Consider the following 27,818-nt stretch of genomic DNA (forward strand, 5'->3'; position numbering starts at 1 on the left):
AGTAAATTAAAAACACAAAACCCATTCAATTGCATGTTGTCTATAAGAAACCCATTTGAAATATAACAATACAGATAGATTAAAAGTAAATAGGTAGAGAAGAAATTAAAATTCTTGTATACTTCTGGTAGAAATGCAAACTAGGGGCACCTGGGTGGCTCAGTTGGTTGAATGTCCAACTGTTGATATCAGCTCAGGTTATGATCTCAGGGTCATGGGATTGAGCCCCATGTCAGGTTCCACACTCAGTAGGGAATCTACTGGGTATTTTTCTCTCTCCTACTCCTTTTGCCTTCTCCTTTTGCCCCTCCCACATTCTCACATTCTCTCTCTCTCTCTCACACACACACGCACACACAAACACACATAAATTAATATTAAAAGAAAAATAAATGCTAACTAATGCAGCTGTTGTAGGAAACAGTTTGATAGTTCCTAAAAACTTAAGCATAAAATTATCATATGATCCAGCAAGTCCACTTCAAGGTTTCTACCCCAAAGAATTGAAAGTAGAGACCCAAACAAATACATGTTCATAGCAGCATTATTCATAAAAGCCAAAAAGTAGAAACAACCCAGATGTTTACTAATGGATAAATGAATGAAAAGAATGTGGTATATACATATAATGAGATATTATTCAGCCTTAAAAATGGAATGAAGCTCTGATATGTTACAACATGGATAAAATTTGAAAACATTATAAATTTTAAAAGTCAGAAACAAAAGAACAAACTTTGTACAATTCCACTTACATGAGGTACTCACAATAGACAAATTCATATAGGCAGAAAGTAGAATAGAGGCTACCAGCTGTGTGTGTAGGCAGGGGTAGTTATCCTTAAATGTTAGAGTTTCTGTTTCCAAGTTCTGGAAATGAGTAGCCATGATAGTTGCACAATACCGTGAACATACTTAATGCCACTGATTTGTACACATAAAAATGGTTAAAATGGTAAATTTTACATTATGTGTTTTACCACAGTAAAAAAAAATTAAGAGAAGGAATAGAGAAAGATATATCATGCTATCATGATCAAAAGAAAACTGGGGAAAAAAAAGAAAACTGGAGTAGCTATATTAATTTCAGACTTGAGAGCAAGAAAAATAACCAGGGATAAAGAGGAGAATTACATAATAATAAAAGGGTCAATTCTCCAAGGAGACATAACAGTTCTTAACATGTATGTGCCTAAAACAAAGTATCAAAATTCATGAAGTAAAAACTAATGGAACTGCAAAGTGAAACAGAAAAATTCAATAAATACCCCTCTATCAGAAATGGTCAGATCCAACAGGCAGAAAATCAGTAAAGACACAGCTGAGCTGAACAGCACCATCATTCAACTGGATGTGACTGACATTTATAGACCACTTCATCCAAAAACAGAGTATACATTCTTCTCAAGCTCACATGGAGCAATCACCAGGAGACCATATTCTGGGGCAAGAAAATGTATCATACAAAATATATTCTCAAACACAGAGGCATGAAACTGGAGATTAATGGTAGAAAGATGGCAGGACCAAAACAACAACAACAACAACACAAAATAATTGGAGATTAAACAGCACACTCCTAAATAACACAAGTCAAAGAAGATCAAAGAAAAAAATTTTAATGTTTTGAAGAAAATTAAAATACAACCCACCAAAATTGGTAGAAGCAATGCTTGAAGGGAAATTTTTAGCATGGAATGCATATATTAAATATATGTATATTCATAAATATATATAAATATATGTATAATCAATTATCTAAGCTTCTATGTTAGGCAACTAGAAATGGTAGAGCAAATTAAATCCAAAGTAAGCAGAAGAAAAGAAATAAAAATTAGAGCAGAAATCGGTGAAATTGGAAACAGGAAAACAATAGATAACATCAATCAACCCAAGAGGTACTTCTTTGAAAAGATCAATAAAATTAGTAAACCCCTAGCCATGCTAACCAAGGGAAAAATAAAGACACAAATTACTAATACATGAAATGAAAGGACCTCATCACCAAAGATCCCACAGACATTAAAAAGGTAACAAGGGAATATTATGGATTACTATATAGCCACAAATTTGATAACTTATATTAAATGAACTAATTCTAAATAAATAAATTAATTAATTAATAAACAAACAAACTAATTCCTTAAAAGACACAGTCTATTAAAACTCACACAAGAAGAAATAGACAATCTGAATGGGCCTATATCTATTAAATAAATTGACTCAATAATTAATAATCTTCCAAAATGGAAAGCACCAGGCTCAGGTAGTTTCACTGGTAAATTTTGCTAAACGTTTAAGGAGCAAGCCTCACTCATTATTTACCATCCGTTCTCGAAAATAGGAGAGGGAACACCTCCTAACTATTCTATGAGCATTCCCCTAACACCAAAACCAGACAAAGACACCCCAAGGAAACTACAAACCATTATCTCTCATCAACATAGATGCAAAAAATCCTCAACAAAATATTAGCAAATTGGATCCAACCATGTACAAAAAGAATAATACTTCACAGACCAGTGGAATTGGTTCCAGTATGCAAAGCTGGCTCAACATTTCAAAATCAATGAACATATTCCATCTCATCAATAGGCTAAAGATATATTTTATTATATATTTATAGTTTTTTATGACTAATCATATAAATATAATAAAGGGCTGTCACCACAAAGGAAAAAAATAAAAAACCTGACTTCTATCTGGTAGAAGTAAGGAAGGCATCATAGAGGAAGTGACGCTAGAACTAGGTCTTGAGAGATGAGTAGAATTTCTCCAGGGAAGGGTGGTTTAGGGAGAAGAGGCACCTGAGTGAAGATACCATGGCAGGAAGGTAACTAGTCAGGTGTGGCTAGTGTGTGATGTTGACAGTATAGAAAGCTCCGGAATCCTTTGTCTGTCATATCTGGCTATTTCACCCACCTGCAAATCCCAGATTCCTCCAAGAGGCATTTCTTAACAACCTTTCTTACACACACTGCATCCTGCCAGGGTCAAGCACAATGACAAAGTAATCTTTATAAACCCAACGTTGCCTCGCACACCTCCCTCACAGAAGGGCCTTGACATGTCAAAGCCAGTTGACTCTAGCTCCATTTATGTAATGGTAAATATCACTGGTCTTTATTTGTCAAATAGCTGGAAATTTTACTCACCTCCTCCTGCCCCTGCAGCTAGTTAATGGTTAGTTTCTAATTGCTGCCTCATGTTGTCTGGCGGGAGGTTCTGTATGACTCAGGGTTTTATTGAGTATGACATTCCAGGAGGTCACTGGAGACACTCCTCCTGAACGTGACCCCAGGCACACAGGCTGCGAGCACAAGTGGACAAGAGGAGATACTCTCTCTTCTCTAAGTGTTCAGATAGCATTGAAATTTCTGAAAAAGAAAAGACAAAAAAGAACCAAGACACTTGCTGCAGATAGTAGGAAGGAAAGGGAAAAATAAAATCTGTTCACCCACTTTTATGAGACTAGATGCCATTTTCCAAGGTTGATAGAAACCACTGAGCATCTGCACAGAAAAGAACATTTCCATCCTTCCAAATGCCTAAAGATATGGCCATATGCATGTTAGATGTTTGACTATGAATGTTCATGGCACCATAATTTACAATGTTAAGCAAGAGCTGTCATTTCAAAAAAGGAGACACAAGGCATTTTAAACGTTCGTGTGCACATAAATGCAATTTAAATTTGCATAAATGTCATGAATATAATGGTGCATCTTCAATCAAATGATTAAGCATTTCTGAAGAAAAGCAATTAAGAGTTACAGTGACTGCATCATGATGATCTTAGGTAGAACCATGATCTGCTTCGGGATAGTACCAACAACGAAAATTGATTACGCACTTACAAAAAAACCAGACTATGCTCAGAGCTTCATGGGTCTTCACAATAATGCCCCTACGACAGCTGGCCTGGAATCATCCCATTTTACAGATGAGGAACAGAGGTCTGCATTAGATCGGCCAGGCCCCAAATTCTAGCCTGGATCTAAATCTTTTATTTTAACCAGCCCCCTACTGTCTCCTTGAAATGGCTGGTTGGCATCTATCCTGTCACTAACTAAGCATTTATTGAGCATGTAAACAGTAACCTAAGAACAGGGAATAATGTGTATAAAATGCAATCTGCCCTCAGCAAACTGTTGGTCTAGTAGGCACTTTTTTTTTTTTTTACCTTTAATATTACTATGCAGAAAGCAGCTTTATTCATAAGAGAGAAAAAAAAAACAGGAAAAACATTTCCTTCCTTGGAGAAATGGTCAAATAAAACCATGGTACACCCATATCACAGACTATTATTTCAGCGATAAAAAGGAACAAATTACTCATACATGCAACATCTTGGATGGGTCTCAAAGGAATTATGCCAAGTGAAAAAAAAGTCAACCAAAAGGTTAAGCGCCGTATGATTCCATTGATGTAACATTCTTGAAATAACACAATTATAGAGATGGAAAACAGGTTACTAGTTGCCTGGGATTAGGGATGGGAGATGGGTGTAGCTTGAGGAAGACTTATGTTGATGGAACCGGTTGACTTTGGCGAGTTAAAGGAATCTACACATGAGCTAATACTGCATAGTAGTCACACACACACACGAATGCATATAAAACACGGGGAATCTGGATAAACTCTGTGGACCGATGTCAACACCCTGGTGGTAATATTGTCCTATAGTCACGTGGCGTGTTACCATTGAGGGAAGCTAGGTGAAGAGCACGAGGACCTCCCAGTGCTTTTTGTTTTGCAACTCCCTTAAATCTACAAGGATTTCAAAATTTTTTTCAAAAAATTTAACTGCTATGCAAGTAATTCTCCTTTTTTAGACACTGTTGAACTCCACTGGGAGCTGTAACTCCTCTGCCATTGCCCTGAGGCCATTGCCCTGAGAAAGCAAAGATTTTGCTGGTCCTTGGCAGAAATTGAGGTTATTATAGTCAATAGTTTAGTAAATCAGCCGTTAACACGCAACTAACCAGCATGTTAAAATGACAGTCTCGTATAGAGATTTTTGTTTTTTGCTGAAGCATAATCCTTTTGTTAAATAGATCCACAAACACACATTTTGTACTTTTATACGTTTTAAATTTTTTTTTTATTTATTCATGAGAGACACACAGAGAGGCAGAGACACAGGCAGAGGGAGAAGCAGGCTCCCTGCGGGGAGGCCGATGTGGGACTCGATCTCAGGACCCCTGGATCATGCCCTGAGCCAAGGGCAGATGCTCCACCTCTGAGCCATGCAGGTGCCACTATACATTTTTTAAAGTATGATCTAAAACACATTATGACCCATACATAAAAAAATATAAGTCTTTCTATTCCTATGCCATGCTTTTTAAAGAATTATCCTGCTTGTAATCTGTACATAAAATATACTGCCCATGAACTTGATTCATGGCCAAAAATCCCACAAAATTAAGGAAGCATTTGCCTATCTACTCTAAGTGACCAAAGTTTCCTCATGGGTGGGCAGATGTGTTGGTCTTCTTTTCCATCAAAATCTTCTACTTCTCTAATGGGCTTTCTTCTTATGCCCCCTTTTGACCCCATTTTGTCAAATACAAGATGCCTGGAATTATAAGAAACATCCTGACTTCAGAGATATTCAAGCATGAAAGAAGCGTGTCTTAGAATCAGTAGAACACTGTGGCTCAGCTCAGTTGGTTAAGTGTCTGACTCTTGATTTCGGCTCAGGTCATGACCTCAGGGTCGTGAGATTGAGCCCCATGTTGGGCTCCATGTGGGGCATGGAGACTGCTGAAGGTTCTCTCTTTCCCTCTGTTCATGCTCATGCACGCTCCCTCTCTCACTCTCAAATCAAGTCAATCAATCAATCATAGAATCAGTGGAACACTATAATATTCCATCCAAATACCTCCAAAATTCCATCCAGATACATCCAAAGGTAACCCCTGTGTTTATTTGAACCAGGATCCTCCCTGATGCCATAAAGAAAATGTTTCTACTTATGGTGATGCAATCCCTCCATTCAAACTACAAGGTCCAAACAGAGGTTTCCTTTTTGTGGGTTAAGAACCTATATGAGGAAGGGGAGAGTGTGTGGTTATTTGCAATAATGAGATGAGTTCATGTGAAACTTCCCAGAGAGACCAGAGCCTGGGATACGCCATGTGTGAGTGGAGACCAGCTGACTGGAGGCCCATGATTCATCGACCACTAGCTCCATTACAAGAGCAAGGATGCAGTTTCTGGGATAGATAATCAGCTACTTCCTGCCTGTGTGGGACCCCAGGAAGGCTTAGCTGAGTCACACAGCAATGATTGGGGTGGCTCTGCTGAGTCACAGGCCAGCTATGCAGAGAAGTCTTCCCGAATAAGCACTGTGCTGCTTATGCTTGAGAAGGGGGTCACTTCCAGAAACCAAACAGGCCCTGCCACCATGACAACAGAAAGGAGGGTACGGCATGACCACAGCTCCTGGCACCAAGTCACCAAGGCCCAGCTGGAGGGTTAGCGGGACCAGGCAAGAAAGCCACAGACTTTAGCCTCCAAGAGGAATTAATCCAGAGTCTCCTAATCACAGATTAGGCCATAGACCTCATCCAGTCCAGGAATAGGTACACTTGGATGAAAAAAATAGAAAAATCTTTGTTCTGCTAACCAACAATGGAGATTTAGCATTTAAAAAAAAAAAAGATTTTATTTATTTATTTGAGAGAGAGAGCACAAGCTGGGGGAGGAGCAGAGGGAGAAGCAGGCTCCTTGCTGAGCAGGGACCCCAATGTGGGGCTCCATCCCAGGATCCTGAGATCATGAACTGAGCTGAAGGCGATGCCCAACTGACTGAGCCACCCGGGCTCCCAGATATTTAGTATTTTAACTATGAATGTAGTTCATCAGCCTCATCTGTGCCTGCAACCAATAAAAATCATAATATGTTCACGTCACATTATGGTTGTTGCAAATATCTTGAAATATCGTTCGCCCTTCATCCCTCCTTAGAACTAATGGTTGTTTTAGACTCGCCACGATATCTTGCCATTTTAATCCGTTATTAAAGTAGCACCTACGTTCCTCTTCACAAATGTTTGGGTTTTTCGAGAACTGTATTTCAACAGACATTCTTAGTCATTCGATGTAATGTTTTTCACATGGAGGCATATTCTGAGAAAGGGATCCAGGGTCAATCTTAGATCACCAAAGGGAAAGAGCATAAAAGCATCATACTAGTTGGCTAGGGTTGCCATAGTAAAGTACCACAGACAAGTGGCTTAAGCAACAGAAATTTGCCTCACATTTCTGGAGGCTGGAAGCCCAAGATCGAGGGGTCGGCAGGGTTGATTGCTTCTGAGGCCTCTCTCCTTGGCTTGTAGAAAATGGGCCTTCCTTGTGTCTGTTCACACTGTCCCTGTGTCCAAACTGTTTCTCAGGACCCCAGTCATGTTGAGTGAGAGCCCACCCTAATGACCTCATTTTAACCTCGTTAACTCTGCAAAGACCCTATCTCCAAGTAAGGTCACATTCTGGGGTACTGGAGGGGAGGACTCCAACATATGGTATTTTTGGAGGGGGAGGGGGGACAATTCAACTCACAACAGGCACATACTGTCGTCCAATCTCCCTGCTTTCTTGGTGAGGAGCCTCAGCCCCAGAGCAGAGGAGTAACTGACAAAATTACTAGTAGAACTCAGGCTTCCCAACACCTCGTTCAGGACTTAAAGGGCTTTGTGGACTGTAAAGGGCTGCACAGTCATAGGTAAATGGCAATCTCCCCGCTGCAGACTCTCTCAGTTGCCCGAGAGGCCCAATCTGAATGCTAAACCTTTCACCTACCGGGCAGCCAGTTCTTTGGTCCCAGAAGAGGAGGAATGGGAATCACCTGTGATACAATTTATTTTCTGTTGGAAGCTGCTTGCTATCCCATCTTTACATTTTGCAGCAGTTATGATCACCTGCATACAAGGTGGCGAGTGATGGGGCATGGGGAGTCCACTTGCGGTCCCCAAGAAAATGCCTGCAACCCTGACTGCACTTACTGCACCAAAGACATTTGAACACTTCAGGAAAATGAGAATATTTTCTCACCCTTTATTTTCTCTCTGAGACTCTCCCTCTCTGATAAATCTTGACCTCAGGCCTATTAACCCACTGAAATCCTGTCTCCCCCGTCTGACCCTGTTCTCTGGAGAACTGAAATGGACTCTTTCCGCAGAGCTGTTGGCATGCACAAACCCAAGATGCAGAACAAGTCTGATGGAAAGCAGTCCAAGCAGAGAGCTGCTGGGATCCAGATAGACCGACTTCAATACACTGGCCAGGATCCATATATCTGATTGTCATTCAGGGTTTAGTTAAGAAACCAGCACCCCCATGTCTTCCTGGGGCAATCATAATGGTCACCTCCTCTAGCTGGAAGGTGGAAGTCAAGGCAGGGAACAGGAGAGACTATTGCCTGCAAGTCCTAAAGCGACATCTGGGACACTTGTCATCTCTGAGCTGTGCCCTCCTCGGCCCTTCACCAAAGCGTACAGACTGCTTACAGCCTGCACGTGGCGTGAACCCAGGGCGCTTTGCACTTCTCCCCACATACTAACTACACACACGACGGTGATTAAACACCTAACTGCTGCATCCCTGTCTTCCCCACTAGATCCTAGGGCAGGGGCCACCGTGTCTCCTTCCCACCACCGTGCTCTCAGTGCTAAGCACAGATTCCCACACATGGCCCACACCCATCAATATTTGCTCAGCAAATAAACGAATGCCTCTCCCACTCCAATACCCACCTCCCTGAGAGCCTATGCCCTGTTGCAGTCCTCTCTGCCCTTCAAAGTGACCCAAGTTCATTTAAATTTAGCTTTAAAAATATGCTCAAAAAAGGTGGAGCAAAAACCCCTGCTGCAACCTGCCTTATGGACCCGCCTCTCAATGAGGCCCTGCGGCTGTCGGGTAATAGTACCCCAGCTGCCTTTATACTTGCTATCAAGTATAAAGACTTGATACTTGATACTTGGACACTGCCTCATTTATTCTCCACAATGGCTTCATTTTAGAGACTCTCAGGCTCAGGGTTGGACCTCTTATGTAAGGTCACACAGCTAAGAGGGCATACTGGGAAATATGTTTGGTCTGTGTACCCTATTCCTGGGGCAGCGCTCCTAAAACCCTTGGAATTTCCTGAGTAATAGGAGTATCTTTTGCTCTTCACTTTTTGATCACACCTGAGTTTATGCTAACGAGGTGACACAGGTGGAGCCCCCAGATAGCCTCAGGATGGGGCTTTCAGGGCGGGGAAACTTCAGCCCTACTCACGGACCCCTCAATAGGGCAGTGGGGACCGCAGATGGAGCCCCATAAAACCTTTGAACCAAGAGATGTGCTTCCTGGTTGGTGATGGTGGAGAGGTGCTGGGAGGGTGCTATGGCAGAGAGAGCACGCGAGCACCCCCCCCCCCGCAAAAGACCTAGGCATGTCTTCCCCCTGGAGGGGGGTCTGAGGGGGTGGTGCATCCCCCCCACCCCTAGGGGGGTTGCATTCTTGGGATAAACCAGTAACAGCTAGTCAAGTGTTTTCTCTGAGTTCTGTGAACGGTTTAAGCAGATCATCAGGGGCGCCTGCTTGGCTTGGTGGCTGAGCACCTGCGTTGAGCCCAGGGCATGACTCCGGGACCTGGGATCGAGTTCCCGGGGGCCTGCTTCTCCCTCTGCCTGGGTCTCTGCCTGTCTTTGTGTGTCTCTTGTAAAGAAATTAAAGGCTTAGCAGATCCTCAAACCCGCATTGGAGGCAGTCCGCCGGGAGTGTAGGTGACCGCTGGTGCCCACGACTGGTTCCACTGAGGCTGAGCCCTCCCCCCATGGGCCAGGATGTGCCTGCCCCCAGACAGCCCATCAAGGAGGGGGCGCGGGTCCTCGGGGAGAAGCCCCCGTGGGGAGTCAGGGCTGCTCTGCTCCACCGGGAGGAACCAGGCCCAGGGCCCGGACACTAGGCCTGTAAACGTCTGGCTGTGGCTTTGCCACCTGCAAAGTCCTTCTGGCTTAGGTCTCTAAGCGCTGCGCCCATGCTTCTTGGCCTGGGACTAGAGGCCTTCCCAGGCTGTCAGCCGGGAGACCACACTTCTTTGCCAGCTCTCAGCCCTGTCCTACCTGAGGAACCTCAGCACCAGGGCAGCAGCAATCACCACCAGTCCCTGCTGCCCCGGCTGATGAGCAAAGGGAAGAGGTCTCCCCACTTCCTGGAAACACCAATGCCCCTCCCCTGACCCTGTAGGTCCTCACTACTACAAAGCCCGCAGCTAAAAAAAAAAAAAAAAAAAAAGAAGAAGCGAGAACCTATAAGGGACAGAGATTTTTCACCCACACAGCCTCCTTGGATGTATCTTCGCAATTGCGTTGCACGAATGTTTCCAGGAGAATCTGTTTAAATTCTAAACACATTTTCCCTTGGCACTTGAAGCCAGGTTCCAGACGAGGGAAGCAGCTGAATACTAATTACTTGTAGCCAAGGACATTTAAAGACCAATCTTTCACTTCTTTTCACAACTTGAATCATCTGTTCCTAATGCGATTTGCCCAACCCCCTTTACAGAAAACAAGTTAATAAACCAGCAAAATCCACAGAGAGGATGAATTAAATGAAATTAACAAGCTTGCTTTCCTTCCTTCATTTATTTGACAAATATTTACTGGATGCTTCCCATCCCCAGGCAGTGGGCTAAATGCTGGGGAGAGAGCGATGAGCAAACACTGGCAGGGTGCCTCCCCCCAGGTGCTGAAGTCTAGTAAGAGAGGAGGCATGAAGGAAATAATCACACCAACGAACATAAAACTGCAATTCTGGGGGCCCAACAGGAGAGAGGTTAGGCCTGCGGTCTAATGAGTGCATTTCACGGGGATCTGAGCTAGTCACCAGGCTGGGAAGACTGCCCTGAGGACAAGACCCTAGATGCATCAGGAGCTAAGTGGGCCAGGGGGCCAGGGGGACACTTGCTAGCCAGATGCACTTTCCAAGGAAGGGAACATGGCCAGGTCAAGGGAGCTTCAGAAAGTCAGTAGGACTGGAGGAGTAAATGGTCTAAGATGAGGCCAGGGACCTGGGCAGGGGCCAGGCCACCAGGTACGGGGTGAGCTGTGCTGGGCGAGTTTGTCACTAAGCCCAAGAGCATGGGGAGACACTGAAGGGCTTTGATCACCCGCGTGCCACAATGAAACTGTTGCCTCCAAAACAGTACTCTCATGGTAGCAGAATGAGTAATATGGGTCATGCTGTACTTTTCATCTGAAATAGGAAAGATTAAAAAAATGAAATAGGAAAGAGTATGAATTATTATCTCTTCTAGAGATGACAGTAATGACATGTTGAGAAGGAAAGTGACTTGTCCACTCGTAGCACACTAGAAGCTAAAACATGGAACTCTTGTCCCATGTTCCCAAGTCTCTAAACACCCAGTTTTTAAAAAGTAGATTGAAAAATCTGTCAATTGGGACGCCTGGGTGGCTCAGTGGTTGAGCATCGGCATTCGGCTCAGGGTATGATCCTGGAACTCCAGGATTGAATCCCACATCGGGCTCCCCACAGGGAGCCTACCTCTCCCTTGGCCTCTGTCTCTGCCTGTGTCTCATGAATAAATAAAATCTTTTAAAAAAAGAAAAAAATCTGTCAATTATCATATTAGATATGACTTCTCAACTTATGCATTTGACATGCTAAGTTGTGACATCCCGTGGCTATAAAGGACTCAGCCAGGGGCCAGAAATATAAGCCACCTGTCGTCCACTCCTAGGAGTGGTTAAGTCTTACTCCCTCTTCTCTCCACACACTGGACTTATTTCTCCTCCCTTTCTCTGCTCTAAGTCACCCGAACTTCTTCACTGCTGTGTTACTCCTTAATACAAGTCTAAATCGTCCTAGACCACTGAGTGATAAACAGTGGGAAAAAAAGACCCAGGGCCCCCAATGAACTAGCACAGACTGGCAAATGTTTCATATGCCAAGGAGATAACATACAAAACTAAAACTTTTAGCAGAGGAATGGAAATTATTTCTTTGAAGAAGAGCCAATGGGAGCTCTAGAACTGAAAATACAATGCCCAAAATTAAGAAGATTCTATGGATAGGCTTAAGAGAAAGTTAGGAAATCAAAAAATACAGAGGGGGGGGAAGCAAAGCATAATAAGAAGGCACAGAGCAACAAGAACATGGAAAGCACAACAGAGTAGGTGACTCAGAGGATACACTGAGAATGTCTGGTATATGTACATACAAAATTCGAGGAGAGACGAGAATGAGGGAAATGTGATATTTAAGAAATAATGGCTAAGAAGTTTCCAAAAATGGTGAAGATCAAATTTCAAAGTCGGAAAACCCCGAGAATTCCAGCAGGATAAACAAACAACAAAAAAAAGAAACCCTTCCCTAGGCACACCATAATGAAACAGATGAAAGTCAAAGACAAAAGGAGTCTCTTGAATACAGCAAGAGGAAAAAAAAGGCATATTATCTTTAAAAGACCTAAAATAAAATGTCAACTGACTTCTCACTGGGGAACAATAGAGTGTTATCTTTAAAGTGTTTAGAAACAGGGATGCCTGGGTGGCTCAACAGTTGAGCATCTGCCTTTGGCTCGGGGCATCATCCCAGGGTCCCAGGATTCCTAGGGTCCCAGGATCAAGTCCCACATCAAGTCCCCTGCAGGGAGCCTGCTTCTCCCTCTATGTCTCTGCCTCTCTCTCTCTCTCTGTCTCTCATGAATAAATAAATAAAAATAAATAAAATCTTTTTTAAAAAAGTGCTTAGAAGCAGCACACATATACTAAGTCAGGAATAAAAAAGCAGCAGCACTCAAAGTCCCACACATATTAAAAATATACTATGAAGGTATTAGAAACAACCCTGTGAAAGGTTGAATGGATGGTCAACTTATCAGAGGAATAAAGCTTACCCAAACTGGCACAATAAAGTAGAAAATACAGTCATGTTACTATTAAAGTAATTGAATCCATAATTTAAACTCCCTCAAAAAGAAAATCCTGGTCCAGATATATTCACTGATATTTCCAAACACTTGGAAAAGAAATAACAACGTTTACACAAACTCCAAGAGGAGACGGGGGGGGGAAAAAAAAAGGCAATCACAAACTTGTTTTTTTGACCATAATCTAAAACCTCTTAAGAATATTACAAGAATGGAAAATTTCAGAACATTCTTACTCATGAACACACAGAACCTTAAAGCCAATTGAACAGTATATATAAAGAAATTAACATATTATAGCCAAGGTAGGCTCCTTCCAGGAACACTGGGTTTGTGTAACCTTCAAAAACCAGCAAGTCATAATCACATGACATCTCAATAGATGCAGGAAAGACATAAAATTCAACATACATTCATCATTATAAAAACAAATAAGCCCACAGAAGACTAGGAATAGAAGCTGTTTTTATATTTAAAAAGCATCTACTAAAAACATTGTTGGTAACAAAATTACACACTTTCCTTCTGAGATCAGGAATGAGTGCCCACCATCACCACACTCCTATTCAATGCCCTACCAGAGGGCCTAACAGCAGTAAATCAAGAAAAATGGAGAAAGGATAGAATTGGAAAGAAAGAAAGAAAACTGTCATCATTCTCCCTGACTACATGATTGATTTATGTCCCCAAAAAATTACAGCTGAACTATTAAGAGCTAGTTTGTGAATTTAACAAGGTCTGGAACTACAAGGATACTTTTTTTTTTCAAGTTATTTCTACGTAACTGTAGTAAATAATTAGAAAATGAAAATTTTAATATACCTTTAACTTCTTTATGCTTGATCTTTGTGAATGTATTATCCAGTCCACACCCCCACCCCGAAAAAAGTTTTTGATTAAACAGTCTTTTGGGGATCCCTGGGTGGCGCAGTGGTTTAGCGCCTGCCTTTGGCCCAGGGCGCGATCCTGGAGACCCGGGATCGAATCCCACATCGGGCTCCCGGTGCATGGAGCCTGCTTCTCCCTCTGCCTACGTCTCTGCCTCTCTCTTTCTCTCTCTCTGTGTGTGACTATCATAAATAAATAAAAAATAAAAATAAAAAAAAACAAACAGTCTTTTGTTGTGGAAAAAGAAGATAAATTTTAACAATAGCATCAAACACACTTACACACACACACACATCCTAATCTGTAGGATAACAGCAGCCACTTGAGCTTAAAACTCTGCACACAACCTCCCCCAAACCGCCTAAGATCAAGGAGTAAAAATAAACCACACATGCCTTCAGCATTACCAGAATTGAGAGGAAATTCAAGTTATGCAGAGAAATATGCACCAAATGGCAACAGACTGGGTGACGGGCACTGAGGGGGGCACTTGATGGGATGAGCACTGGGTGTTATGCTATATGTTGGTAAATTGAACTCCAATAAAAAATAAATAAAATAAAAAATAAAATAATAAAATAAAATAAATTAAATAAATAAAATAAAATAAAATAAAATAAAATAAAATAAAATAAAATAAAATAAAATGGCAACAGAGCAAGTTGTGGCTGGAGCTCTGCTCGGGCTTTAAGACTTTGGGAGTAAAGAGTGGGGAGGGATGCTTAAGAAGATGCTTGAAAAATAGGAATCCTGTGCACTGTGCAGTCACACAGGGCTCTGTGCTCAGAAGGATGCACTTGGCCTAAAGTTCTGTGGTCACCATCCTGAAATTCTTCACAGGTTTATCTTTGAAGGGACACCATCAGTGTAGAATTCAGGGAGGCTCGAAGTGAGTGCAAAGAAAGTGTGTAATGTCCACAACTCGGTAGGTGAGACGAGAGCCCCAGGAGACCACGCTTCATTGAGTCAGAACTTGCTGTGACTGCGCACAGAAGGCGGCGTGTCCGTCGTAGGGCAGGCTCACGGCCAAGGAGTCCAGGGCCACCTTCCTCCCCCTCATCCACCAACCACATAGGCCGAAAACGATGACATACAGAGAAGGGGAGAGACAGATGACCAGGGTGCCTTTTCTTGCCTTTTCTTCCCAGTCCTTCCTCACTTATCAGTAACCCCAAGAAGGGTTACTAGAACGGTTGGTCGAATGTGAGCACATTCAGAAGTGAAGCAGAAAAAGTTAGTTTTGTACAACCATCCCGCTTTCTTCCTAAGAACAAAATATACACACACGTACAAGCTAGGAAATAGTCACATCATGTGATTTGGGGGATTTCATTCAAGAGTTTCTTGATTTTTTTTTTAAAGATTTTATTTATTTGACAGAGAGAGAGAGCGCACAAGCAGGAGAGGCAGAGGGAGAGGGAGAAGCGGGCTCCCCATTGAGCAGAGAGCCCCATGCGGGACTTGATCCCAGGACCCCAGGATCATGGCCTGAGCCAGAGGCAGATGCTGACCCTCCCAGGCGCCCCTTCACTTAGGATTTAAATGCTTATATGCATTTAAAATGGCCATTGTGAAAAAATAAAAATTAAAAAATTTTAAAAAATTAAAAATTAAAAAAATAAAAAGGCCATTGTGCAATATAAAGATGAACAGTAGAATTCATGCAAATAATTCAAATTTAATTTTTTTTATTTGGGACAAGGTTAAATAGCAAATAAAAAAAGCCATGGCAAAATGAGGAGATGGCAAAATCAATTCCAGGAGGATGGAAAGTAAATATAAAAGGCGAAACAAAAAAAAAAAGGCGAAACAATAAAACTTTAAGAAGATTTCTGTGCCAGGTATGAGGCTCTTGTCTCTCAGCTCTGGATCTACTCTGCTTTGTGATTCGGGGGCTGGGACCCTACATTTCTCCTGTTAGTTGGTTTCCTGCTAGATTCCGCGTCAGGTGCTGCACGGAGGAGACTGGGAGACGGGAGAAGCCTAGAAGAGCCTTGTGCTGTTGTGCACGCGTCTCCCCAGCTGCAGCCTCCCAGGCCCCTAGCACCTGCTTCCAGGTCCGGCTCAGGGTATCCCCCCAGGCCCCTCCAGTCCCACCCCCCCCCAGGACCCAGCAGCAGCTGGAGCGCACCTGCACCTGCCTCCCCGGCTGGGCTGCCAGAATCCCTTCTCTCAAGTTCAGGTTCTGGTAACACCACCTCTTCTCTTTGCTCCCCTCCTCTTAGGGCCACCCCTGTTTTCTGAAGCCGTTATCTCTGTGCTGCTGTGAGCTTCCTTGTTTGTCTTCGGGCTCTGATATCCGTGCAACCATTTCTCCTTGTGAGATCCTCTCTGTTGTACGTGGTGTCCGTTTCCTGGCTCCGCCACCACCGATACAATAACATGCAAGAAGATTTCTTTTATGACCTCAGGGGAAGGAAAGGTTTCTTAAGCAGGACACAAAGAGTGCTAACCACAAAGGAAAAAGATATCGAAAAATAGCATTTAAAGGATTAAAAGGCAATTATACCTCAATAAAGCTGATCAAAGGGGTGAAGACTTCAAAATGTACTTCACAAAAGGTGATAGAAAAATGTCCCAAAAATATACAAAAATGCTTTCAACCTAATTTGTCATGAATGGGATGCAGATTAAACCCAAGAGGAGATACCACTACAAACCATCCAAAAAAGCCAGAATTAAAAAGACTGGACGCAGCGCCACAAACATACTGGTACACTTCGGGTGGAAGGGTAAATTAGTACCACCAGTTTGGAAAACCGTTTTGCATTACCTACCAAAATTCAATGCATGCCTATCACCAAGCAAGTTCACTCCTATTTGAAAACCCAAGTAAAATTCAGGCTATTTTCACTGAAAGTCATGCACAGAAATGTTCATAGCAGCATTTTCGGTAATTGCCAAAAATTGGAAAACCACAAATGCCCAAAAAAATAGTAGACTGGAAAATAAATGGTGCTATATTCATATAAGAAAATACTATACAGGAAAGAGAACTAGATACAACTAATGCAACATGAACCTTAAAAATTTAATGTTGTGGGGGGAGAAAACAAAATCACTAAAGAAAACATACAATATGATTTATGTTTAACAAAACAAGCAGGACCAAACTATAGTGTTTAGCGACACATGCTTACACGTTAAAACTATTTTTTTGAAAAAGTAGAGGTCCTTATTATACACATATATATCTATATATAAAATCTCAGGATGGTGGTGATGTCTAGAAGGTAAGGAGTGGGTGGCACTGAAGGAGGGGCACACAGAGGGCTTCTGAGTGTATATATATATATATACACAACTTTGCTTTACAATAAATTATAGAGTCATACTTTATTTTGGGGGTGCATTTCTTGATATGTGTTGTATCTCACAATTAAGAGGATGAAAATGTAGATAATACACACGTCTTAGGATCCCTGTAAGGATTTTTTTCTTTTTTTTGGATCCCTGTAAGGATTAAATGAGATAAGGTATACAGGGAATTTTGCAAAGTACCTGACAGGTAATGAGCATTCAGTACCTGGTAGTTGTTATCCGGTGTGGTAGTACTGAGAGACAGAAGGAGCTACGAACCCAAAGCAAGGAGAAAACAAACCCTAATGAGAAGTAGTCAGAGGACCTGACATGGTTTCTAATATATGCTAAAGGCTGTAGGTAAAAGCTGAAGGTGAGTTTTAAGAGTGTTTGCAGATAAATGCAAAAGACTAGGAATGCCTACCGCATTGCCTGGCTCATGAGAGTCTCTCAAAAATTATTAGAAAGATGGATGGATGGATGGATGGATGGATGGATGGATGGATGGATGGATGGATGGGGAAATGAGCAGGTGGGTGAATGGGTGCATAGATCAATGGAAAGACAGGTGGGTGGCTGGATGAAGAGTAAGTGAGTGGATTGGTGGGTGAGCAGATGGTTGGGTGGATGAGTGAATGGACTGGAGGATGGGTCGATAAATTGAAACAAGAGTTGGTCTGATGTAAATCTTGCAGCTCCAAAGTGAGGAGACGTTCTTCAAGCCCTTCTCTTTGCCCACAGCTTAACACCATACACAAAGCTTTTATTTCAGGCTTTGTGATTACAGGGATGTTGGTACCACTCTTGCAGACCTTTTCATGGTTCTTTTTGGTTGTTTACTGGCCAGAGGAAGGGATTATATCAACCTGGATCTAGAATACCTACCATCAAGGAGGAGGAGAGCTGATTTCACCTACAAATTAAGCGTCTGGCAGGGCTACCAATTCAGGCTGAAGGCAGAGTATTAGAATAGTTTTTATACCCAGACAGACCCCCCAGGGGGAGGGGAGGCTAAACCAATGAACATCCAAGGGATAGGGACTCAAGCATGAAGAGGAGGCACCAGGCTAAAAACATGTTTTCTTAAGACAGTCGAAAATGACAAACAGGCATCTGGAATGGAGACCACTGAAGCCACAATTTCCAGTCTAGTCTTGTACGTAATTGTAGACTTCAAAGTTTTGTCCATCACGGGGAAACAGCACCATATGCACCAAGCGATCACTATGGCACTCGGTCCGTAAGCCTGTCTGGTTCTCAGAACTGCACACAGAGATGCCCATGGGCCACAGAGGCACACGCTCTTGTCACATGACAGAGGTCTTGTACACTGCTTTATTTTTTTTTCCTATTATAAAGCATAACGACACGCTTGCTCAGAAATCTGAACATCTCTGCCTGCCCCCCCACCCCAGCCTTCCCCAGTCCCTCATGTGGTAACACAATCAACAGTTCGATCTGTTTCTTTCCAGACTTTTTTCTTTACGTGCACACAGATGCACATTTCTTTTTATTAAAAAAAAAAGTAAAAAAAAAAAAAAAGTTATCAAAATATCTCTGTATGGTATAAGAAGCAATCTCTTTGGTCTTTGTCCCCAGTCCCTGGAACAGAGCTCCTAAAATCCTTGGAATTTCCTGAGCGATTGGAGTGCCTTTTTATGCATAAGGGACCCATTTGGATCACACCTGAGTTTATGCCAAGGAGGTGACACAAGTAGGGCCCCTAAATAGCTTCAGGATGGGGCTGCTCCCAGGCGATTACAGAATCAGAACTTCCAGCTCCTTCTACCAACCTCAGGGAAGAGGGGAGATGGGGCTGGAAATTAAGCTCTATAAAAACTCTTGCATGAGGTTTGATGAGCTTCCAGGTCAGTGAACACGTGGTGGTGCTGGGAGGGGAGCTGCACCCAGAGAGGGAACTGGAGACTCTGTGCCCCTTCCTACATCCCTCGTCCTAGGCATCTCCTCTACTGGCCTTTTCCTGAGCTGTACGCTTTATAATAAAATGGTAACGTTGGGTAAAAGTGTTTTCCTGAGCCCTGTCAGCCATCGTAACAAATTGTCAAACTTGAGTGGGTGGTCCTGAGAGCCCCAACAAGTAGCCAGTCGGCCAGAGGACAGCTGACCCCCTGGGACTGCAGTGGGGGCTCCTGTGGGACTTAAGGAAACTGAAACTCACTCCAGAATGGAACTGAATCCCTGGAGACCCAGCTGGTTGGTGCCAGGAAACACCCTAGGATATGTTGCTTCTGAACCTGCTTTTTCGCTCAGAATTTACCATAAAATATTTTTTTTTCAATGGAAGGACTTGGCACTTCCTTCTCTTCAATAGTTGGATAGTAAAGCCAACACTAACCAAACCCTCCCTCCAATCCCTTCACCATTTCAGTGTGTGTCCCTCTAGCCACAGGCACCTGCAACTCCTTTCTTGGAAAACTTTCTGCCCTTGAGGTTCTGGAGCCATTCTACCTGTTAACACAGAGAGCTAGGAGGGGCTGTGGGACTGTGGGACCCTAGCTCCTTGCATCCAGTTGGTTCAATCTGTGCTCCAGAGCTACCCTCTCACCCACCCCAACCCCAGGGATCAATCAGTAAGTGCTGGGATTTGTCTGAAGTCATTCCCTGACTTGATTTCTTTCCCTTTCCCACTCCTGCCTCCCTCCTCCTAGGGGCCTAGGAAGGCTTCTGTAATAAATCATTAACAAATCATATGCAGACGAGTCCTCACTGCAGGCTGTTTCTGGAAAGATGATGCACCATATTCCATGGTATACAATGTGCCCTCATCGGCCCAAGTGATCTGTTAATGGTCTTTCAGGTTATTTCTGAATTTGCCTATCCCAGACCGTGCCACACACATTCGTGCACACTACTCCTACAGCAGAGGTCCCTCGCGGCACCCACCCCCCACCCGGCTACGCTTACCAGTTGCTCTGGTGGTCAAGTCAGTTGTCTGGCCTCCCAACGTCAGACTTTAAAAATAAGAAGGTAAACGCCCCTGCAAGCAGCCCACTACCTTTATTAGCAACCCTGATGATAAATGACTCAGTGTGCCTGTTTATTTTTCCTGGAGTTAAGTTAGGATCAAAGAGCTCAGCCCACACTGCTTCCCGAAACACCCTACTCTCAGATTCCTAAGTAATCAATGGTTATTATCACACACCCTCCCTGGAGGCTGGTGTAGACATTTATTCAGATCAATGACTCAGAAAGAGTCCTTTGTCTGAGAAATTACGGGGTCTTACGTCTCTCGTCTCTCTCGGTCTCTCTTGTGTGTAACCTTCAACCAACTCCTTGGATGGTCCCAAATAAAAAAGATGAGCTCCTGGTGCCTGAGAACTTCATTTACTGACACTACTGTGAAATTTTCTGGGAATTCCTGAAAGGAAAGGGCTCCAAGCAGGCTGGGTATTTCTTTTTGAAACCATCAGCGAGGACGTATGAAAATCTGCTTGCAACTCTTCTTTAGGAAACCTTGAAAAATGAGCTCAACTGTCTTACTCTCCAGGGAATCCCCAGAATAGAGATTTCCTCCATATCCTTCTCTTTTGGCACAGAACCTCAGGCAGCAGTAATCTGGTTCCTTCCTTTTTCTCTCCTCATGGGTGAAATTATCTACCAACGTCTGAAAGGCCCCCCCTTCACCTCCGACTATGTATTTCCACTCACTGAATAAGTTCCGCATGAAGTTTCAGGATGACAAATCCCCATCACCTCCAACATGCCTGGTAGTGAGCCCCACCTCGTTCTTGCGGTTTCCCAGGGCGATCAAAGAAGTTGGTCCACTTACAACACAGCCATCGTGTGAAAAAAAGAAGTGTGGTGGCTGCATCTCCCCAGTTCCATGGTAGCTTGGCCTCAGTGGGGAGTAGGAGAGAGCACTGCACACATCTTCCCAACACCCAGCCCTGGGACCAGCTGGGTACAGACACAGCCATCTCCCCTGGGTGCTAGCACTCACATCCTAGCAAGGACACTATCTTTCTTGTTTTTTTGTTTTTGTTTTTGTTTTTTTCCATCAGGGATGACAAACTTAAAACAGGTTGACTCACCTGTACTTCTCAGTCTCCTACTGACCCACCCCTTCCTGTCCTGAAAAAAAAAAATTCTTCAATTAGTCTCAGGCAGTTCACTTCCTCTGGTTGGCTGGATGCTGGGCCAAACCATCCAAGAAGGGGAGAATGAAATGTTCAGAAAGTCATCTCATTCTGATGCTGAGCCAAAGACAAAGTAAATGCTGAGGGCACAGCCCTAGAATCTCTGTGTAGAAGGGAACCCGGCGATCAGACTGCGAGGGTGTGGGGTGTGGAATACAAGTTTTCAGAGCCTCAGTGGTTTACCCCAAAGCAGGCCATTAGCAGCAAGTCAGGGATTGCAGTCTGCTTTCTCAGTTCCTGGCCTGGGGCTCTTTCCACTAGAATACATTGCTAATGTCATTAGAAGCCCAAGGAACACAAGAGAGAGAATAGTCGGTAAATGTCAAGGCCCCTCTGATCACCTGCCAACATTCTCTTTTTATTATTATTACTATTATTGGTATTATTATTATTATAGAATGCCGTTGTCACTTTTATTTTCACACTTAGCTAAACTAATGGCCCTGAGGGGGAAGCAGCAGTGCTTCCTTTCCCTGACTCTAGGGTCAGGCCCGCCCAAGCCACCCCCTGGACCAAGAACCCAGAGCATTGCCGGTGGGCTGATGTTCAAAACGCAGGGCCTTCCCCCCATGAAATCCACGCATCCAGACTGGGCAAAGCCTGCCCATCGAACAAACCCCACTGTTTGCCTGACCTGGCGGAGTTCTGCATGCTAACCGAACAACACAAAAAAATTACTCTTTATTGCTCTCAAGTTTTCATCGTTGCAAGGGGAAGACACCTGTTGAAAGCATCTTACCTGGACAAAACATATTTTGCATTTGTGTATTAAAATTGATTGATTTTTTTAAAAAAGAAGTTGATTCAATGTTATTTTATTCACATCGGGGTTAGACATATAAAGAGATGTAAATACTCCTCATGATGCTCTAAATGGGGCCCAAGAGAACTAATGGCACAAAAAAAAAAAAAAAAAAGGCCAGGCGAAGGGATGTCTAGGTGGCTCAGCTGTTGAGCATCTGCCTTGGGCCCAGGGCGTGATCCTGGAGTCCCAGGATCGAGTCCCAGATCGGGCTCCCCACATGAAGCCTGTTTCTCCCTTGGCCTGTGTTTCTACAACTTCTATTTTACACAACTTACCCTGACCTGAGAAAGTGCCAAATGGCCACAGAACCATGAATCCTTGTCTCTGAGGCTCATCTTGGTCTCAGGTTAATGTGGTTACTGTCAGCCAGGTATCAGCTGCTTTCAGGAGAACCAGAGAAGTGCAGGAGCAGTAAAAGACCAGCCTGGGCCCCAGGCTGCTGGGTGGAGAGCCAGCTCCCCACCTGGATCCCCTGGATGCCCTGTCTACCTACGCCCACCAGCTTCGACTCCTAAATAGGAAGGAGCACACCGTGGGTTGACTGGCTCGAGTGGATCATCAGAAGTGGATAAAGAGGAAAGTACATGAGTTAAAAGACTATTTCTGGTCCCAAGTGAAACATGCTGCTTTTTTCGAAAGGCTGCCTAGCGACGGTGCTCTTTCCCTTGTCTTGATGGAGCACCAGCTGCCCTCCCTGCAGCTACCCCACCACCAGGCTACAGCCACGCACTTTAGCTTTCTCTTCTCTATGCCAGCAACCCAGGGAGCAGATTGTGGGAATGAAGGACGGGGGTGCTCACCCCGAGGTAACAACACGTGTCACAGAACACACCCTGCCACTGGCTGTGGGGTGACGACACCCTGTCACCCTCACGTGGAGCAAATCTGTCTGCATTAGACCACATCCTGCCACCCACATCCACTTCAACACACCTGTTTGCAACTTTGCCAAGTAGCCCATTCACCTCAAACCATTTTCCCAATTTGTTTAATTTTATGAAACCACTTTAGATCTCTAGAAGGTATTTTTTTTTGTCTTGCAATAAGCAGCCAAGCTTCAAAAGAAGGTACATAGGAAGAAACTAAAGGTCAAGGCTTTTTAAGATTTTACTATTTTTAATTATATATGTAGTGGATATAATTGTTCTCTTTGGAAGCGATCCAAATATAGATGTTTACAGAATAAAACATAAAGGTCCTGCTTTATCATCTCCACCCATTTCACCTCCAAAACTAACTTATCTCCATTAACAGTTTGATATGCATCTTTCTATATGCATAAGATTTTTTTCTCTGAAATAGCACATAGCATATATAAATAGCATATACAGGACATAAATGACTCCATACTGTCAATAATATGTATTAGAGATCTTTTCAAATCTGCACATGTATATTGATCTCATTATTTTTAATTATTGCTTTCCATTGTATGACTATATCATAGTTTTTTTAGCCACTTCCATATTGATAGCCATTTAGTTGTTGCTAACCCTGTTATAACCGTATTTAAATGACTTTACACATATGTGTGTGTGTATATATATATATGTCATTCCTTAATGTAAGACTTTTCAATAATTTCCAAATTTATCCTTATTATATATGACTTTCTGTATAAATCTTTGTCTGCCTTTATATCTTGGGACAGATTTCTAGAAGCTGAATCACTGAATTGGAAGAGACAAACTTTTTAAAACAAAAGTCTTACATCCTTACTTACCTGATTACCAATCAGAAAGCATACACCACTGTTAATCACAAACAACACCAAAAAAGTCACAAGGGACACTTTTATAGACAACGATCTGGGTATCTGTTACCAATTATACCATGAGTTTTGGCATAAGTTTTCCGAACTATGTCATTCATTCTCAGATCAAAGTTCTGTGTAGGAGTCCCAAGAGCCAAAAGTATATTCTACAAATACACCAGAATAACAGCTTAAGCCAAACAGTATTATTTCTATATTAGCCATTCGGCAGGGGCAGTAGCTTCCTGTGGCCAATTACACAAAGGATACAGATTAAAAAGTTCAGGCATTGGAGTCAGACACCAATTTAAATCTTTCCCTACCTACAACTGAAGCTTTTTCTCTCATAATACCTCTCTCATTCATCAACTTCCGTTCCATTCTTACAACATCCTCCCTCCTGCCCATATCCTGGCTCTCCTAAATTTAACTCATCCTGCCTTTGCCCCCAGATGAATCTTCCCATACAGCAATTTGCATGCTTCCCTTTCCAGGGCTTCCCAGTACCTAAAAGAATTCCACTTCCTACAGGAATGTAGAAGAGACCATCACACCCACCTACCACAACACCTGGAAACGGGGAAGCAGAAAAAGAAAACTAGATAAACCAACAAACATGTATTTGTTAAAAAGCTATTAGGAAGTATGGATTCAAGGCAGTCTACAAATTAAATTGTAGAAGGAGCAAGGGTCTCCTCCCTGTAAATGTAGAAGGCACTTCATTCCGAAGGCAATGGTGGTTGGTGGATGGGTGGATGGGTCTGCCGTAGACTGAGGGAAGACGATGAATAATCCCTACAACGATTCACTGAGATAAAATATTTAGTTTGGTGGTTTCATCCAAGGTTTCCTCACATCAATTTAGACTTACATAATCTGAGAGTTGGAAAAGATACCTTGGGTTATTGTAGTTCAGTGGTTCTCAACCTTGGCTGCACATTAGAATCACCTAGGAAACTTGAAAGAACAGCCATGGAGGGGGAGGAGGTGCAGGGGCAAGGGTGCATCCAGACCAATTAAAACAAAACCTCTGTGGTTAAGGACCAGACCTCAGCACTCAGTAAAGTTCACAAGGTGATTCTGGTGTGCGGCCAAAATTAAGAGGCACTGGCTTACTTCAACATGCTCATATGATCCCTTATGGCTTAGGTTAGATTTTTATGTGTTACACTATTTTATCTCCTTCCCAATTTTGAGGGCTCAGGCAATATATAAGCCATCTTTATATCTTTCATAGCATTCAACATAGACTTTACCAAAGCCAATAGAAGAAGGAAATAATAAAAATAAGAGCAGAAATAAATGAAATAGAGACTTAAAAAATAATAGAACAGATCAATAAAACCAGGCACTGGTTCTTTGATAAACCTTCAACCAGACTCATTATAAAAAGAAGAGAGAAGACTCAAATAAATAAAACCAGAAATGAAGGAGAAATAAGTACCAACAGCACAGGAATACAAAGGATTATAAGAGAATATTATAGAAAATTATATGCCAACAAATTGGACAATCTAGAAGAAATGGATAAATTCCTAGAAACATATAACCTTCTAAAAGTAAATCAGAAAGAAATTGAAAAATTTGAACAAACCTATTACTAGCAATGAATTTGGATCAGTAATCAAAAAAACTCTCAACAAACAAAAGTCTGGGACCAGACAGCTTCAGAAGTGAGTTCTATCAAACATTTAAAGAAGAATTAACATGTATTTTTTTTCAAACTATTCCAATATTAGAAGAGGAAGGAAAGCTTCCAAATTCATTCCAGAGGTGAGCATTATCCTGATATGAAAACTAGATAAAGACACTACAGAAAAAAAAAAACTACAGACCAATATCTCTGATGAACATAGATGCAAAAATCCTCAACAATATACTGGCAAAATGATTCTAGCAACACATTTTTAAAAAAATCATTCACCACATCAAGTGAGATTTATTCCAGGAATGAAAGGGTGGTTCACTACTCACAAATCAATCAACATGATGCATCACAAGAAAAAGGGTTAAAAATATATGATTATCTCAATATATGCAGAAAAAGCATTTGAGAAAGCACAACATTCGTTTATAATAAAAACTCTCAACACAACAGGTTTAGAGGGATGTACCTCAACATAATAAAGGCCATATATATATAAAAGCACAGCTAACATGATACCTAATCATGAAAAATTGAGAGATTTTCCTCTAAAGTCAATAGCAAGAAAAAGATGTCTACTCTCACCACTTTTACTCAACATAGTACCAAAAGTCCTAGCCACAGCAATCAGACAAGAAAGATAAATAAATAGCATCCAAATTGGTAAGAAAGAAGCAAAACTGTCACTATTTGCAGATGACATGACATCATGTATAGAAAACCCTAAAGACTCCACCAAAAAACCACTAGAACTGATAAATTCAAGAAAGTCACAGGATACAAAATTTATATAGAGAGATATGTTGCATTTCTATACACTAATAATGAAGCAGCAGAAAGAGAAATTTAGAAAACAATCCCATTGATGATAGCACTAAAAAGAATACCTAGGAATAAACTTAAGCAAGGAGGTAAAAGATCTGTACTTTGAAAACTATAAAAGAAAGAAATTGAATATGACATAAACAAATGGAAAGATAGTTCATGCGCATGGATTGGAAGAACAAATATTGTTAAGATGTCCATACTTACCCAGAGTAATCTACAGATTCAATGCCATCCCTATCAAAATACCAACAGCATTTTTCACAGAACTAGAACAAATAATCCTAAAATTTATATGGAACCACAAAAAACCTTGAATAGCCAAAGCCATATTGAAAAAGAAGAGCAAAACTAGAAGTATCATAATCCCAGACTTTAAGATATACTAGAAGACTGCAGCGATTGAAAGTGTATGGTACTAGCACAAAAATAGATACATAGATCAATGGAACAGAATAAAGAGTCCAAAAATAAACCTATGATTATATGGCAAATTAATCTATGACAAAAGAGGCAAGAATATTTCATGGGAAAATGACAGTCTCTTCAACAAATGGTGGTGGGAAACTGGGACAGCTATATGCAAAAGATTGAACCTGGACCACTTTCTTACACCATATACAAAAGCAAACTCAAGATGAATTAAAGACTTAAATGTGAGACCTGAAACCACAAAATTCCTAGAAGAAAACATAGACAGTAATTTCTTTAACATTGGCCATAGAAACATTTTTCTAGATGTATCTTCTCCGGCAAGGGAAACAAAGGCAAAATTAAACTATTGGGACTACACCAAGATAAAAAGCTTCTGCACAGTGAAGGAAACCATTAAAAAAAGACAAGCTACTGAATGGAAGATTATATTTGCAAATGATATATGGGATAAGGGGGTTAATATTCATTTTATAAAGAACTCATGCAACTTAACACCAAAAAAGCAAATAACCCAATAAAAAAATACACAGACCTGAATAGACATTTTTCCAAAGAAGACATACACATGGCCAACAAACACATGAAAAGGTGCTCAACACCACTATCAGGAAAATGCAAATTAAAACCACAATAAGGTATCACTTTACACCTGTCAGAATGGCTAAAATCAAAAACACAAGAAATAACAAGTGTTGGCAAGGATGTGGAGAAAAGGAAACCCTCATGCACTGTTGGTGGGAATGCAAATTGGTGCAGCCACTGTGGTTCCTCAAAAAATTAAAAATAATCATATGATCCAGTAATTCCACTATTGGCTATTTACCCAAAGAAAATGAAAACACTAGTCAAAAAGATATATGCAGATATATGCACCCCTATGTTTACTGCAGCATTATTTACAATAGCCAAGGTCTGGGAGCAGCCCAAGTGCCCATCAATAGATGAATGGATAAAGAAGACATGGTATATATACTCAATGGAGTAGTACTCAACCATAAGAAAGAATGACACTTGCCATTTGCAATGATATGGATGGAGCCAGAGAGTATAATGCTAAGTGAAGCAAG

General features: G+C 42.0%; 1 protein-coding gene across 8 annotated transcripts in view; it reads right to left on the minus strand.

Moving 5' to 3' along the window:
- Positions 1-27,818, minus strand: part of PFKFB3 (6-phosphofructo-2-kinase/fructose-2,6-biphosphatase 3) — a 144,332-nt gene that overhangs the window by 26,363 nt on the left and 90,151 nt on the right. For 6 of the 8 annotated variants that reach the window (XR_013379534.1, XR_013379535.1, XR_013379536.1 and 3 more), the window contains exons 16-17: positions 21,184-21,223; positions 3,156-3,377 (exon numbers count right to left, since the gene is read on the minus strand). The gene's annotated coding sequence lies outside the window, so the exon portion shown is untranslated. The remainder of the gene's footprint in view (positions 1-3,155; positions 3,378-21,183; positions 21,224-27,818) is intronic. The other 2 variants (XR_013379531.1, XR_013379532.1) reach the window with 1 other exon arrangement.

This window comes from Canis aureus, chromosome 5 (assembly GCF_053574225.1).
Source record: "Canis aureus isolate CA01 chromosome 5, VMU_Caureus_v.1.0, whole genome shotgun sequence".
NCBI lineage: Eukaryota > Metazoa > Chordata > Mammalia > Carnivora > Canidae > Canis > Canis aureus.